This window comes from Dromaius novaehollandiae, chromosome 13, assembly GCF_036370855.1.
Source record: "Dromaius novaehollandiae isolate bDroNov1 chromosome 13, bDroNov1.hap1, whole genome shotgun sequence".
NCBI classification, from domain to species: domain Eukaryota; kingdom Metazoa; phylum Chordata; class Aves; order Casuariiformes; family Dromaiidae; genus Dromaius; species Dromaius novaehollandiae.
This window is the reverse complement of record NC_088110.1, coordinates 25,538,754-25,552,012: the sequence shown is the minus strand read 5'-3', so window position 1 is coordinate 25,552,012 and position 13,259 is coordinate 25,538,754. Positions and strand designations below refer to the sequence as shown.

The window sequence follows — 13,259 nt, the reverse complement described above, 5'->3', positions numbered from 1 at the left end:
GGCGTGATTTTCTTGTATTATAATGAGGACAGTTCAGTTCGGGGATACCTCGAATTCCTTTGCTAAATTGGCAACGTCTACATAGAAAACAAAACATTTTGATTTACTATTTCTTTAAGGCTTTAGCACTTCTAGCATGGCCTTGATTAAAGAATTATTTCCTCCCAGGAAATGGGGGGGGGGGTTCTCCTCATCTGCCTAGTTCAAACAGCAGGAACACTCTTTCTGAGCTTCCAAGGTTGTCTTGCAACACCATCGGAGATGGAAAACACTTCCTGCCCTGTACCGGGGAAAAACAGGGGCATTCCACTGTCCCCCGTGACCTGTGGGGACTCAGGCGTGAGTGACACATGTCCAGTAAGGAACAGACCCAGCGGGCACTACAGCTCCTGGCCTGCCACGCGGCCGCCTGCTGGGAACCCCGCTGGCAGGGACCTGCCGCCGCCGCCCCCCCCCGCGGGGCCACCTCGAGAGGCGCAGCATGGTCACCCAGTAGCCCCGCCTGAGAAGACTACACCTCCCAGCATACCGTGCACGCGAAAAGGGCGGCCCGGAAGCCCAGTGCCGGAAGACTACTGCTCCCGGCATGCCATGCCAAGCAACATGGCCGCCCGGAAGCCCAGTGCCGGAAGACTACCGCTCCCAGCATGCCGCGCTCAGAACAAACAGGCCCCACCGGAAGCCCAGTGCCGGAAGACTACTGCTCCCGGCATGCCGCGCCGAAAGCTACGGCTCCCCGCATTCCCGCACCCCAACGCCCGCCCCCCACCCGCAGCGCTGGGGCACCTTTGACCCTCGGCACATTCCGTTCCTTTCCGTCCCGCCCCCCTTCCCCTTCCCCCCTGTCCCCCCCGGAAACGGCCGCAGAGCCCCGAGCGCGGCCCCGCCAGCCCCACCACCGGCCCGGGGCTCCCCCGACACCCCCGCGACCGGCCCCGCCTCAGCTCCGACACTGCCCCCGCCCCTCCACGACCCTCCTCCTCCCCCCGCTCCCCGACACGCTCCCGAGCTGACACAGGAGACCCCCCCCCCGCGCTCCTCCGACCGCGCAGTAAACCGCACCACAGCCCCGGCGCACCCCCTTCCTCCCCCCGCCTCCGTGGCCCCGGGACGCTCCCAGCCGCCGGGACCCCCGGCACATGCGGGACCCGCAGCCTGCAGTGCGCCTCCCCCGGCCCCGCTCACCTCCTCCGCGGGGCGGCCGCCGGGCTGGGCCCGAAGGGCCGTGCTCCGTGGCAGCTCCGCTGCCCAGCTCCTGCCCCAGCGCCAGCTCCCCCCAACTGCGGCCCCAGCCCCCAAATGTGGGCCTGCCCTTGCCATCAGCCCCACCTGGGGCCTGTCCTGCCACCCAGCTCCCCCTGGCATTCATCCCAGCCCCAGGGCCCGCAGCTGTGGGCCTGCAGGAACTGGGCAGGGGGCCTGGCCATCAGCCCCTTCAGGGACAGCTGGGGCTGCCAGGGCAGCAGAGGCACCCCCACTCTCCTGACAGCAGCTTGCTGAGAGCTGAAGGGAGAGCCCTGCCTGGGGTGTAGAGTGCGGAAAGGGGAGTATGCGGAGCACAAGAGAACAAATCGAGAGCTCTGGGTGCAACACAAGTCAAGAAAAAAAAAAAAAAAAAAAAAAAAAAAAAAGAACAACGATAGAGCAAACAGAGTGACTCGGGGGGCACCAAAAGGAGGGCCCTGGGGCACACCCAGAAGCACCCAGAAAACTCCAGGACAGGAGAAAAAGCTAAACAGAGACCTCTGCGGCGTGCCGCAAAACACACACGGGGCCACGGGGCGCACCGAAAGGCACGCAGAGGGCTCGGGGGCAACCCAGAATGTGAACTGAGGGGTCCTGAGGGCATCAGAGGGCAAGTGCAGGGCTCTGGGGCAGACCAAAATACAGAGGAAGGGCCTTGGCGCACACCAGAGGGGTCACCAGGCACGCCGCAGGGCTCAACGCGGCTGACAGGATGGCGCCTGCAGGCTGCCCCAGGCACACGAGCGACACTGCGGAGTGCCAAAAGCAAATCCGGGAGCGGTTCGGGGACCTCACGCAGCCCTGGAGGGGCTCTGGCTGCCCTTGCGATGAGGGGAAACACCCCCAAGAGCCCCGAGGGTCCAGGCAACGCAAGGGAAATTCCCCGCAGCTCTGGGAACAGCACCGGGCTCCCTGGCAAGCGCAGGCACTCCCAAGTACATGGGACTCGGGGACCAGCTCCCAGCCCCGGACACAATGCGTAACCTCCTGCCCCGGGCATCGTGTTCAGGCAAACCGCCCTGGAGCTCGGCACCAGCGTGCCTCCCCTTACCTACGATATCCAAAGAGTCACCGCCGCACCAGCGTCTGTCCGTCCGTCCGTCCGTCGGGGAAGGGTCAGCTCCTGCCCCTGCCCTCGACGTGGCAGGTGTCCGAGTAGCCTCCCCCCAGTGCTTTTTCCTTCAGGGCTAGGATTCAGCTTGGAGAGCTGAGAGGAAAATGCCTGATCCCGCCTGCCTGCACTTCTGCCCTAACCCAGGCCAGAGCCCCTCAGGTTACTTAGTCCTCAGCGCTGCCTCGGGGAGGCCGAAATAACTGCTAACGGTCATTAGCGATACTTACCCTAGTTACCCGTGCCAGAACGCCTCCTCCTGTAGCAGTTCCTGGTGATATCGAGGGGCCGCTGCATTCTGGCTTCCTTGTTTCATCCCGTCCCTTCGGTATTAACCGCAAGCAAACGCTCGTCCGTCTCTTCTCCTCGTCAGCATTTGCTGTCCTTGGTTCCATCTCTGTAAGGAAGCGATAAACTCGCGTTTTACTTCCAGTGAAACGCTTAGGTTTATGCATGATCTTTTTCTCTTTACCCTGTTTTCTTTTCCCCCCTTTTTTTTCTTTTTTTTCTTCTTCTTTTCCTTAAGGGAAAGGTCTTAATACGGCACTTTGCACCATACGTTGCAGGGTAAACGGTCTGGAAACGTTACACACAGCAATTAGGGCTAGGTTATTAGGCAGGCGGGCACGTCGCCTAATACCTTCCTAACGCCATCTTCCACAAAACCTTATTTTTATTCCGCTTCAGTGTTATTGTTACTGTTCGCAAACCCTCGTATGCATGCGCTTAACCCACAACTCTCTCGGTCTTTAACTACGTGGAGGAACGACAGCCCTCGATTTGCCTGTCTCCCTTTCAAACCTATTACCTTTTTGAGACTGCTCCTAGCTTCCTCTTACTCTTGCATGCTGGCCTCACAGGCGACGACCAAAACGAACAACTGGATCGCTAGGTCTAGCCCCCTCTCTTCAAGATGTGCCCCTTCGGGGCTTACGTTTCTTGGTCTCTTCAACTTCAGCCGTGGCAATTAATCTAAAAAAGTAAGTATGACATCTATTCCTTTCCGTAGCTGCGCGTACGATAACAAAACAAAAGAGAAACAGCCAAAGCAAAGCTAAGGCAGATACAGGGAACAGCAGCCACAGGGCAGGAACGGGTTACTCAGTCCTCAGCGCTGCCTCAGGGAGGCCGAAATAACTGCTAACGGTCATCAGCGATACTTACCCTAGTTACCCGTGCCAGAACGCCTCCTCCTGTAGCAGTTCCTGGTGATATCGAGGGGCCGCTGCATTCTGGCTTCCTTGTTTCATCCCGTCCCTTCGGTATTAACCGCAAGCAAACGCTCGTCCGTCTCTTCTCCTCGTCAGCATTTGCTGTCCTCGGTTCCATCTCTGTAAGGAAGCGATAAACTCGCGTTTTACTTCCAGTGAAACGCTTAGGTTTATGCATGATCTTTTTCTCTTTACCCTGTTTTCTTTTTCCCCCTTTTTTTTCTTTTTTTCCTTCTTCTTTTCCTTAAGGGAAAGGTCTTAATATGGCACTTTGCACCATACGTTGCAGGGTAAACGGTCTGGAAACGTTACACACAGCAATTAGGGCTAGGTTATTAGGCAGGCGGGCACGTCGCCTAATACCTTCCTAACGCCATCTTCCACGAAACCTTATTTTATTCCGCTTCAGTGTTATTGTTACTGTTCGCAAACCCTCGTATGCATGCGCTTAACCGACAACTCTCTCGGTCTTTAACTACGTGGAGGAACGACAGCCCTCGATTTGCCTGTCTCCCTTTCAGACCTATTACCTTTTTGAGACTGCTCCTAGCTTCCTCTTACTCTTGCATGCTGGCCTCACAGGCGACGACCAAAATGAACCACCGGATCCCCAGGTCTTGCTGCTTCTCTTCGAGATGTCCCCCTTCGGTGGGCTACCCTGCCAAACAAACCAAAAAGACTGCCGAGGTCGCGAGGGTACCAGATTTTCAGACCGCTTCTCCGAGGCTTTCGGGGTGACTGACGTCACCGCTTCGCTTCACGTTACTCACAGCTACCTTCCTCTATTACTTAGGGCTAAACCTGTTTCTGTTTGCAGAGGGGCTTGTTGCTTGTTTAAACTTGACATATAGTCCATAACCTGCTCTGCATGCTCCCTAGTCCCTTCTGCTTTTGCAACACTTGTGGTAATTCAAGGCGGTAATTAAGAGTCCCCATTGTCCCATAGGCTGGAGCGAGACATTGCTGCTGCTCTGAGGAGGTGCCTAAAAGCCACGCTGTTTTCGCTAGCATCACTGGGGCTTCCCAGAGCCCATCGGTGTTCTCTTTTGCTCTTCCCGAGCCTTTTAGGTTTTTTAGGCTATTCCTTAGCCCTCCATTTTAGGGCAATGTTCTCCTTAAGCACTGCGCACAGCACGATTATCCCAGATCAGCCACATCGTGCACACACAGAGGCTTCTGAGAGGCGGCTCAGAAGAAAAGAGAGAAAAGTCTCTTTGTCATCCGCACATTCACCCGTCAACACTCTTCACCAGGAAGTGCTGTAACTTCCTGTTTCTCTAAAGCGGGACTGAGTCGAGGCGGAGACGCACATCGCACCCCATCTTTGTTAGAACGCCTCACTGCTGCGGGCACTGGGTCTGGCAGCAGTTTGAGGAAAGTTTGGGGCCTTGCACAGAATGCAGGGGAAGGTCTGGAGTCAGTGACAACATTGCGGCAGGGCTCGGAGGCGTTTTGGGGCCTGTGGGGGTGTTGGGGCAGGATTTGTGGGTGGTTTAATGGCTCTGGGGGGGCTGGTTGCAGGAAGGGTGGGACTCTGCGGGGCCCTCAGGGCAGGGGTGCCATCCCAGATGCGTAGTGAGCACATGGGGTGCCCTACGTGGCTCTCAGCTCGGCGGGAGCAGCCACCGGTCTCCCACCCCACCAGACAGGGGAGCGGGGCGGGGGGGGGGGGGGGAGAGGAGGTGGAGGGATCTATGAGCTCGCAGAGAACGCCAGAGGAGGCAGCAGGGAACTCCCCAAGGACCCCGCGTCCCAGACGAGAGGAGGCATCAGGCTGCCGTGCCGCTGCTAGAGACATCCAGACCCCCGCGCAGGCACCCCACACACACTCCTCCAGGCTGCGTCCGCAGGGGCGAGCGCACGCCCCGGCCCGCGCTGGGGAGGAACCGGGGCCCTACAGGCGACACACGCAAAAGGGAGAGTCAGAGCCGCGCTCCGGCAGACCCGGCGCCGCGCAGACCCGGCGCGGCGCGGCCCCCGGCCCGACTCCCCCCCCCCGCCCCGCCGCCTCCACGCAGCGACGGCCCCGGCTGGCAGGACACAGCCCGACACCCGCGGCCACCCGAAGGCACACGCTCGCCTCACCTCGCCTCACCGCGGCCCCCACATGCTCGACTCCAGCCCGCCTCTGCCCTCGCCCGCCGCCGTCCAGCCAAAACACCCGCCCTGCTCGCCGCCATCTTGCCCGCCGCCGCACCGCGCGTGCGCCGGCCGCCCAGGGCTCGCGCCGCCGCACCGCGCGTGCGCCGGCCGCCCAGGGCTCGCGCCGCCGCACCGCGCGTGCGCCGGCCGCCCAGGGCTCGCGCCGCCGCACCGCGCGTGCGCCGGCCGCCCAGGGCTCGCGCCGCCGCACCGCGCGTGCGCCGGCCGCCCAGGGCTCGCGCCGCCGCACCGCGCGTGCGCCGGCCGCCCAGGGCTCGCGCCGCCGCACCGCGCGTGCGCCGGCCGCCCAGGGCTCGCGCCGCCGCACCGCGCGTGCGCCGGCCGCCCAGGGCTCGCGCCGCCGCACCGCGCGTGCGCCGGCCGCCCAGGGCTCGCGCCGCCGCACCGCGCGTGCGCCGGCCGCCCAGGGCTCGCGCCGCCGCACCGCGCGTGCGCCGGCCGCCCAGGGCTCGCGCCGCCGCACCGCGCGTGCGCCGGCCCAGGACCGCGCGAGAGGGGCGGGGGGAGCGCGAGGGGCGGGGGGAGCGGAGCGCGAGGGGCGGGGGGAGCGGAGCGCGAGGGGCGGGGGGAGCGGAGCGCGAGGGGCGGGGGGAGCGGAGCGCCAGGGGCGGGGGGAGCGGAGCGCCAGGGGCGGGGGGAGCGCAGCGCCAGGGGCGGGGGGAGCGCAGCGCCAGGGGCGGGGGGAGCGCAGCGCCAGGGGCGGGGGGAGCGCAGCGCCAGGGGCGGGGGGAGCGCAGCGCCAGGGGCGGGGGGAGCGCAGCGCGAGGCAGCCCAGACCCGCAATGGCCCCACCCTCGCGTGGTCGCAGCGCCGCGCTGCAGCCGGCCGGCTCCCGCGCGCCAACCGCAGCCCGCCGCGCCACCCCGGCGCTCAGGCCGAGCAGCGAGCGCCCCGAGGCTGCTCTGCCCGCGCCCGAGAGAGCGGCGGGCTTCAGCGAGCAGGCGCTGGGGCTGCCCCGGGGAGAGAGCGCCGCGGAGCAGCTCCGAGAGGGCACTGCCCGTCCCCGCGCCCCCAGGAAGCACCGAGAAGGAAAAGCCCTCTCGGGAAAAGCGCTCCCGGTCCGTGAGCACCGGGCAGGGGGCACGAGCGCGGCCCCTGCGCTTACCCGTCCCCGAGAGAGCGCAGAGTAGCGGCCAACGCGGCGACCGGCAGCGCGCACGTGTGCGCCGGCTGCCCGCAACGGTCTCCGTACGCAGCGGTGGCCGCCGGCGGCTGCAGTGCTGCCTTGTCGACACGCGAGGGCAGCCATGAGCGCGCCCCCCTCCCGCGTGCAGTGCCGCCTTTCAGACACGCGAGGGCAGCAAGGAGCAGGGCGCAGCGCTTTCCTGCCCCCCTTGCAAAATACTCGCTAGACAAAAGTGGCTTGGGCTCCTCCCGAACGCTTACCTGGCTTCATTACTACAGCTATTAGGAACCGAAGTGCATAGCCTTCTAGAAAAGGGAACGACCGTCTTTTCAAAACTTCCCGCGACTCCCCAGAATTGTCACTGCCTTGCATCAGCAGCCAGCTTCTTCCAACCCAGCCGCAAGAAACATTTTGCCTTCCCGGCAGAACTTTCTGCTCCCCGGGGGGTCCAAAGGAAACCCGTCACTCACTACTGTCTGTCAAAACGTACCGGAAGCCCTCAAATACAGGACAAGACGCCTTCTCTAAGGAAGCTGACTACTAGGTCTGCTTCACGGCAGCTTCTCCCCAGTATCAGGGCCCACTCAATAAACAAAATAGGACGAGAAATGTCTTAATCTGCTCCAAGTGCTTTCGTATAAGAGAACAACATCAAAACGAGGTATTATTGCATTTAGCCTCCACTACACGTGCTACCCCAGCGCCACGGACTTGCTTTAAAGCATCAGTGACGTACGCGGTCTGGCAGTAATTAATATTCACAGAATGAATACGCACTCGATCGAGTACGGGTGTTCATAAAAAGCTTTGCCAGCGCGTCGCTAGGTAACAAACCTAGACAAGCAGCTATTTGCCCTGATCCTTCGGCTTACATTTCTTCTGCCGGATGTAGTCAAACGTACCTGCATGCAGTGGCCTTGCGAGGCAGTGACACGGTGTCCGTGGGGTGGCTGTTCCAGGGTCTCTCGGGCTGTTCCAGGGTCCTCGGACAGCAACGGTGCTGGTCGACTTTCCCTTGCGCTGCACAGCAGGACAGCTCCGCACCGTGCCCTCCCAGCACCGCCACTCCTCCCAGCAGCTGCCTAACCGGCCCCAATCCTGAGCAAAGCTACGACCCCCAGGAGCCCGCAGCACCCCTCCTACTCTTCCCGCCCTCCCCATTTCCAAGAGGGACAGCCCCAGCCCCCGGGGACAACCCTGCCTGGTCACGCTGCTGTCCGAAAAGCGGATTCGTTGCCCGCTGTGCACTAAGCCAATAATGACACGCTCAGGAGAGACATTTGCTTATTTATTTCAGAGTTGTGCAAGCCTGGCTGCTCGGTGGTTTCCCCACAAATCAAGCGCAACTCCCCCCCCCCGCCCCGGCTTTCCAAGTAGCATTTATACAAGTTGCAAGGTTTGCAACTTTCCCTCTTACACCGGTTGGTTAGTGATTTACATACAATTCTAATATTGCTTACACGCCATTTTAAAACTACGCATGCTCAGGGGAGGGGTCTTCACCCGGGCACAGGTCTTTCTGACCTATGGGCGTGATTTTCTTGTATTATAATGAGGACAGTTCAGTTCGGGGATACCTCGAATTCCTTTGCTAAATTGGCAACGTCTACATAGAAAACAAAACATTTTGATTTACTATTTCTTTAAGGCTTTAGCACTTCTAGCATGGCCTTGATTAAAGAATTATTTCCTCCCAGGAAATGGGGGGGGGGGGGTTCTCCTCATCTGCCTAGTTTAAACAGCAGGAACACTCTTTCTGAGCTTCCAAGGTTGTCTTGCAACACCATCGGAGATGGAAAACACTTCCTGCCCTGTACCGGGGAAAAACAGGGGCATTCCACTGTCCCCCGTGACCTGTGGGGACTCAGGCGTGAGTGACACATGTCCAGTAAGGAACAGACCCAGCGGGCACTACAGCTCCTGGCCTGCCACGCGGCCGCCTGCTGGGAACCCCGCTGGCAGGGACCTGCCGCCGCCGCCCCCCCCGCGGGGCCACCTCGAGAGGCGCAGCATGGTCACCCAGTAGCCCCGCCTGAGAAGACTACACCTCCCAGCATACCGTGCACGCGAAAAGGGCGGCCCGGAAGCCCAGTGCCGGAAGACTACTGCTCCCGGCATGCCATGCCAAGCAACATGGCCGCCCGGAAGCCCAGTGCCGGAAGACTACCGCTCCCAGCATGCCGCGCTCAGAACAAACAGGCCCCACCGGAAGCCCAGTGCCGGAAGACTACTGCTCCCGGCATGCCGCGCCGAAAGCTACGGCTCCCCGCATTCCCGCACCCCAACGCCCGCCCCCCACCCGCAGCGCTGGGGCACCTTTGACCCTCGGCACATTCCGTTCCTTTCCGTCCCGCCCCCCTTCCCCTTCCCCCCTGTCCCCCCCGGAAACGGCCGCAGAGCCCCGAGCGCGGCCCCGCCAGCCCCACCACCGGCCCGGGGCTCCCCCGACACCCCCGCGACCGGCCCCGCCTCAGCTCCGACACTGCCCCCGCCCCTCCACGACCCTCCTCCCCCCGCTCCCCGACACGCTCCCGAGCTGACACAGGAGACCCCCCCCCCGCGCTCCTCCGACCGCGCAGTAAACCGCACCACAGCCCCGGCGCACCCCCTTCCTCCCCCCGCCTCCGTGGCCCCGGGACGCTCCCAGCCGCCGGGACCCCCGGCACATGCGGGACCCGCAGCCTGCAGTGCGCCTCCCCCGGCCCCGCTCACCTCCTCCGCGGGGCGGCCGCCGGGCTGGTCCCGAAGGGCCGTGCTCCGTGGCAGCTCCGCTGCCCAGCTCCTGCCCCAGCGCCAGCTCCCCCCAACTGCGGCCCCAGCCCCCAAATGTGGGCCTGCCCTTGCCATCAGCCCCACCTGGGGCCTGTCCTGCCACCCAGCTCCCCCTGGCATTCATCCCAGCCCCAGGGCCCGCAGCTGTGGGCCTGCAGGAACTGGGCAGGGGGCCTGGCCATCAGCCCCTTCAGGGACAGCTGGGGCTGCCAGGGCAGCAGAGGCACCCCCACTCTCCTGACAGCAGCTTGCTGAGAGCTGAAGGGAGAGCCCTGCCTGGGGTGTAGAGTGCGGAAAGGGGAGTATGCGGAGCACAAGAGAACAAATCGAGAGCTCTGGGTGCAACACAAGTCAAGAAAAAAAAAAAAAAAAAAAAAAAAAAAAAAAAAAGAACAACGATAGAGCAAACAGAGTGACTCTGGGGGCACCAAAAGGAGGGCCCTGGGGCACACCCAGAAGCACCCAGAAAACTCCAGGACAGGAGAAAAAGCTAAACAGAGACCTCTGCGGCGTGCCGCAAAACACACACGGGGCCACGGGGCGCACCGAAAGGCACGCAGAGGGCTCGGGGGCAACCCAGAATGTGAACTGAGGGGTCCTGAGGGCATCAGAGGGCAAGTGCAGGGCTCTGGGGCAGACCAAAATACAGAGGAAGGGCCTTGGCGCACACCAGAGGGGTCACCAGGCACGCCGCAGGGCTCAACGCGGCTGACAGGATGGCGCCTGCAGGCTGCCCCAGGCACACGAGCGACACTGCGGAGTGCCAAAAGCAAATCCGGGAGCGGTTCGGGGACCTCACGCAGCCCTGGAGGGGCTCTGGCTGCCCTTGCGATGAGGGGAAACACCCCCAAGAGCCCCGAGGGTCCAGGCAACGCAAGGGAAATTCCCCGCAGCTCTGGGAACAGCACCGGGCTCCCTGGCAAGCGCAGGCACTCCCAAGTACATGGGACTCGGGGACCAGCTCCCAGCCCCGGACACAATGCGTAACCTCCTGCCCCGGGCATCGTGTTCAGGCAAACCGCCCTGGAGCTCGGCACCAGCGTGCCTCCCCTTACCTACGATATCCAAAGAGTCACCGCCGCACCAGCGTCTGTCCGTCCGTCCGTCCGTCGGGGAAGGGTCAGCTCCTGCCCCTGCCCTCGACGTGGCAGGTGTCCGAGTAGCCTCCCCCCAGTGCTTTTTCCTTCAGGGCTAGGATTCAGCTTGGAGAGCTGAGAGGAAAATGCCTGATCCCGCCTGCCTGCACTTCTGCCCTAACCCAGGCCAGAGCCCCTCAGGTTACTTAGTCCTCAGCGCTGCCTCGGGGAGGCCGAAATAACTGCTAACGGTCATTAGCGATACTTACCCTAGTTACCCGTGCCAGAACGCCTCCTCCTGTAGCAGTTCCTGGTGATATCGAGGGGCCGCTGCATTCTGGCTTCCTTGTTTCATCCCGTCCCTTCGGTATTAACCGCAAGCAAACGCTCGTCCGTCTCTTCTCCTCGTCAGCATTTGCTGTCCTCGGTTCCATCTCTGTAAGGAAGCGATAAACTCGCGTTTTACTTCCAGTGAAACGCTTAGGTTTATGCATGATCTTTTTCTCTTTACCCTGTTTTCTTTTTCCCCCTTTTTTTTCTTTTTTTCCTTCTTCTTTTCCTTAAGGGAAAGGTCTTAATATGGCACTTTGCACCATACGTTGCAGGGTAAACGGTCTGGAAACGTTACACACAGCAATTAGGGCTAGGTTATTAGGCAGGCGGGCACGTCGCCTAATACCTTCCTAACGCCATCTTCCACGAAACCTTATTTTATTCCGCTTCAGTGTTATTGTTACTGTTCGCAAACCCTCGTATGCATGCGCTTAACCGACAACTCTCTCGGTCTTTAACTACGTGGAGGAACGACAGCCCTCGATTTGCCTGTCTCCCTTTCAGACCTATTACCTTTTTGAGACTGCTCCTAGCTTCCTCTTACTCTTGCATGCTGGCCTCACAGGCGACGACCAAAATGAACCACCGGATCCCCAGGTCTTGCTGCTTCTCTTCGAGATGTCCCCCTTCGGTGGGCTACCCTGCCAAACAAACCAAAAAGACTGCCGAGGTCGCGAGGGTACCAGATTTTCAGACCGCTTCTCCGAGGCTTTCGGGGTGACTGACGTCACCGCTTCGCTTCACGTTACTCACAGCTACCTTCCTCTATTACTTAGGGCTAAACCTGTTTCTGTTTGCAGAGGGGCTTGTTGCTTGTTTAAACTTGACATATAGTCCATAACCTGCTCTGCATGCTCCCTAGTCCCTTCTGCTTTTGCAACACTTGTGGTAATTCAAGGCGGTAATTAAGAGTCCCCATTGTCCCATAGGCTGGAGCGAGACATTGCTGCTGCTCTGAGGAGGTGCCTAAAAGCCACGCTGTTTTCGCTAGCATCACTGGGGCTTCCCAGAGCCCATCGGTGTTCTCTTTTGCTCTTCCCGAGCCTTTTAGGTTTTTTAGGCTATTCCTTAGCCCTCCATTTTAGGGCAATGTTCTCCTTAAGCACTGCGCACAGCACGATTATCCCAGATCAGCCACATCGTGCACACACAGAGGCTTCTGAGAGGCGGCTCAGAAGAAAAGAGAGAAAAGTCTCTTTGTCATCCGCACATTCACCCGTCAACACTCTTCACCAGGAAGTGCTGTAACTTCCTGTTTCTCTAAAGCGGGACTGAGTCGAGGCGGAGACGCACATCGCACCCCATCTTTGTTAGAACGCCTCACTGCTGCGGGCACTGGGTCTGGCAGCAGTTTGAGGAATGTTTGGGGCCTTGCACAGAGTGCAGGGGAAGGTCTGGAGTCAGTGACAACATTGCGGCAGGGCTCGGAGGCGTTTTGGGGCCTGTGGGGGTGTTGGGGCAGGATTTGTGGGTGGTTTAATGGCTCTGGGGGGGCTGGTTGCAGGAAGGGTGGGACTCTGCGGGGCCCTCAGGGCAGGGGTGCCATCCCAGATGCGTAGTGAGCACATGGGGTGCCCTACGTGGCTCTCAGCTCGGCGGGAGCAGCCACCGGTCTCCCACCCCACCAGACAGGGGAGCGGGGCGGGGGGGGGGGGGGGAGAGGAGGTGGAGGGATCTATGAGCTCGCAGAGAACGCCAGAGGAGGCAGCAGGGAACTCCCCAAGGACCCCGCGTCCCAGACGAGAGGAGGCATCAGGCTGCCGTGCCGCTGCTAGAGACATCCAGACCCCCGCGCAGGCACCCCACACACACTCCTCCAGGCTGCGTCCGCAGGGGCGAGCGCACGCCCCGGCCCGCGCTGGGGAGGAACCGGGGCCCTACAGGCGACACACGCAAAAGGGAGAGTCAGAGCCGCGCTCCGGCAGACCCGGCGCCGCGCAGACCCGGCGCGGCGCGGCCCCCGGCCCGACTCCCCCCCCCCGCCCCGCCGCCTCCACGCAGCGACGGCCCCGGCTGGCAGGACACAGCCCGACACCCGCGGCCACCCGAAGGCACACGCTCGCCTCACCTCGCCTCACCGCGGCCCCCACATGCTCGACTCCAGCCCGCCTCTGCCCTCGCCCGCCGCCGTCCAGCCAAAACACCCGCCCTGCTCGCCGCCATCTTGCCCGCCGCCGCACCGCGCGTGCGCCGGCCGCCCAGGGCTCGCGCCGCCGCACCGC

General features: G+C 61.8%; 2 long non-coding RNA genes across 2 annotated transcripts; both read right to left on the bottom strand.

Moving 5' to 3' along the window:
* Window positions 1-1,273: 1,273 nt before the first annotated feature.
* On the bottom strand, window positions 1,274-4,979 carry LOC135329804 (uncharacterized). Its single transcript, XR_010391507.1, has 4 exons — window positions 4,098-4,979; window positions 3,521-3,687; window positions 3,165-3,328; window positions 1,274-2,753 (listed from the first exon to the last, which is right to left on the bottom strand). It is a non-coding gene; the product is annotated as an uncharacterized LOC135329804 (long non-coding RNA).
* Window positions 4,980-9,589: 4,610 nt separating this feature from the next.
* On the bottom strand, window positions 9,590-13,259 carry LOC135329803 (uncharacterized). The gene is made up of 3 exons (XR_010391506.1): window positions 13,106-13,259; window positions 11,551-12,914; window positions 9,590-11,140 (listed from the first exon to the last, which is right to left on the bottom strand). It is a non-coding gene; the product is annotated as an uncharacterized LOC135329803 (long non-coding RNA).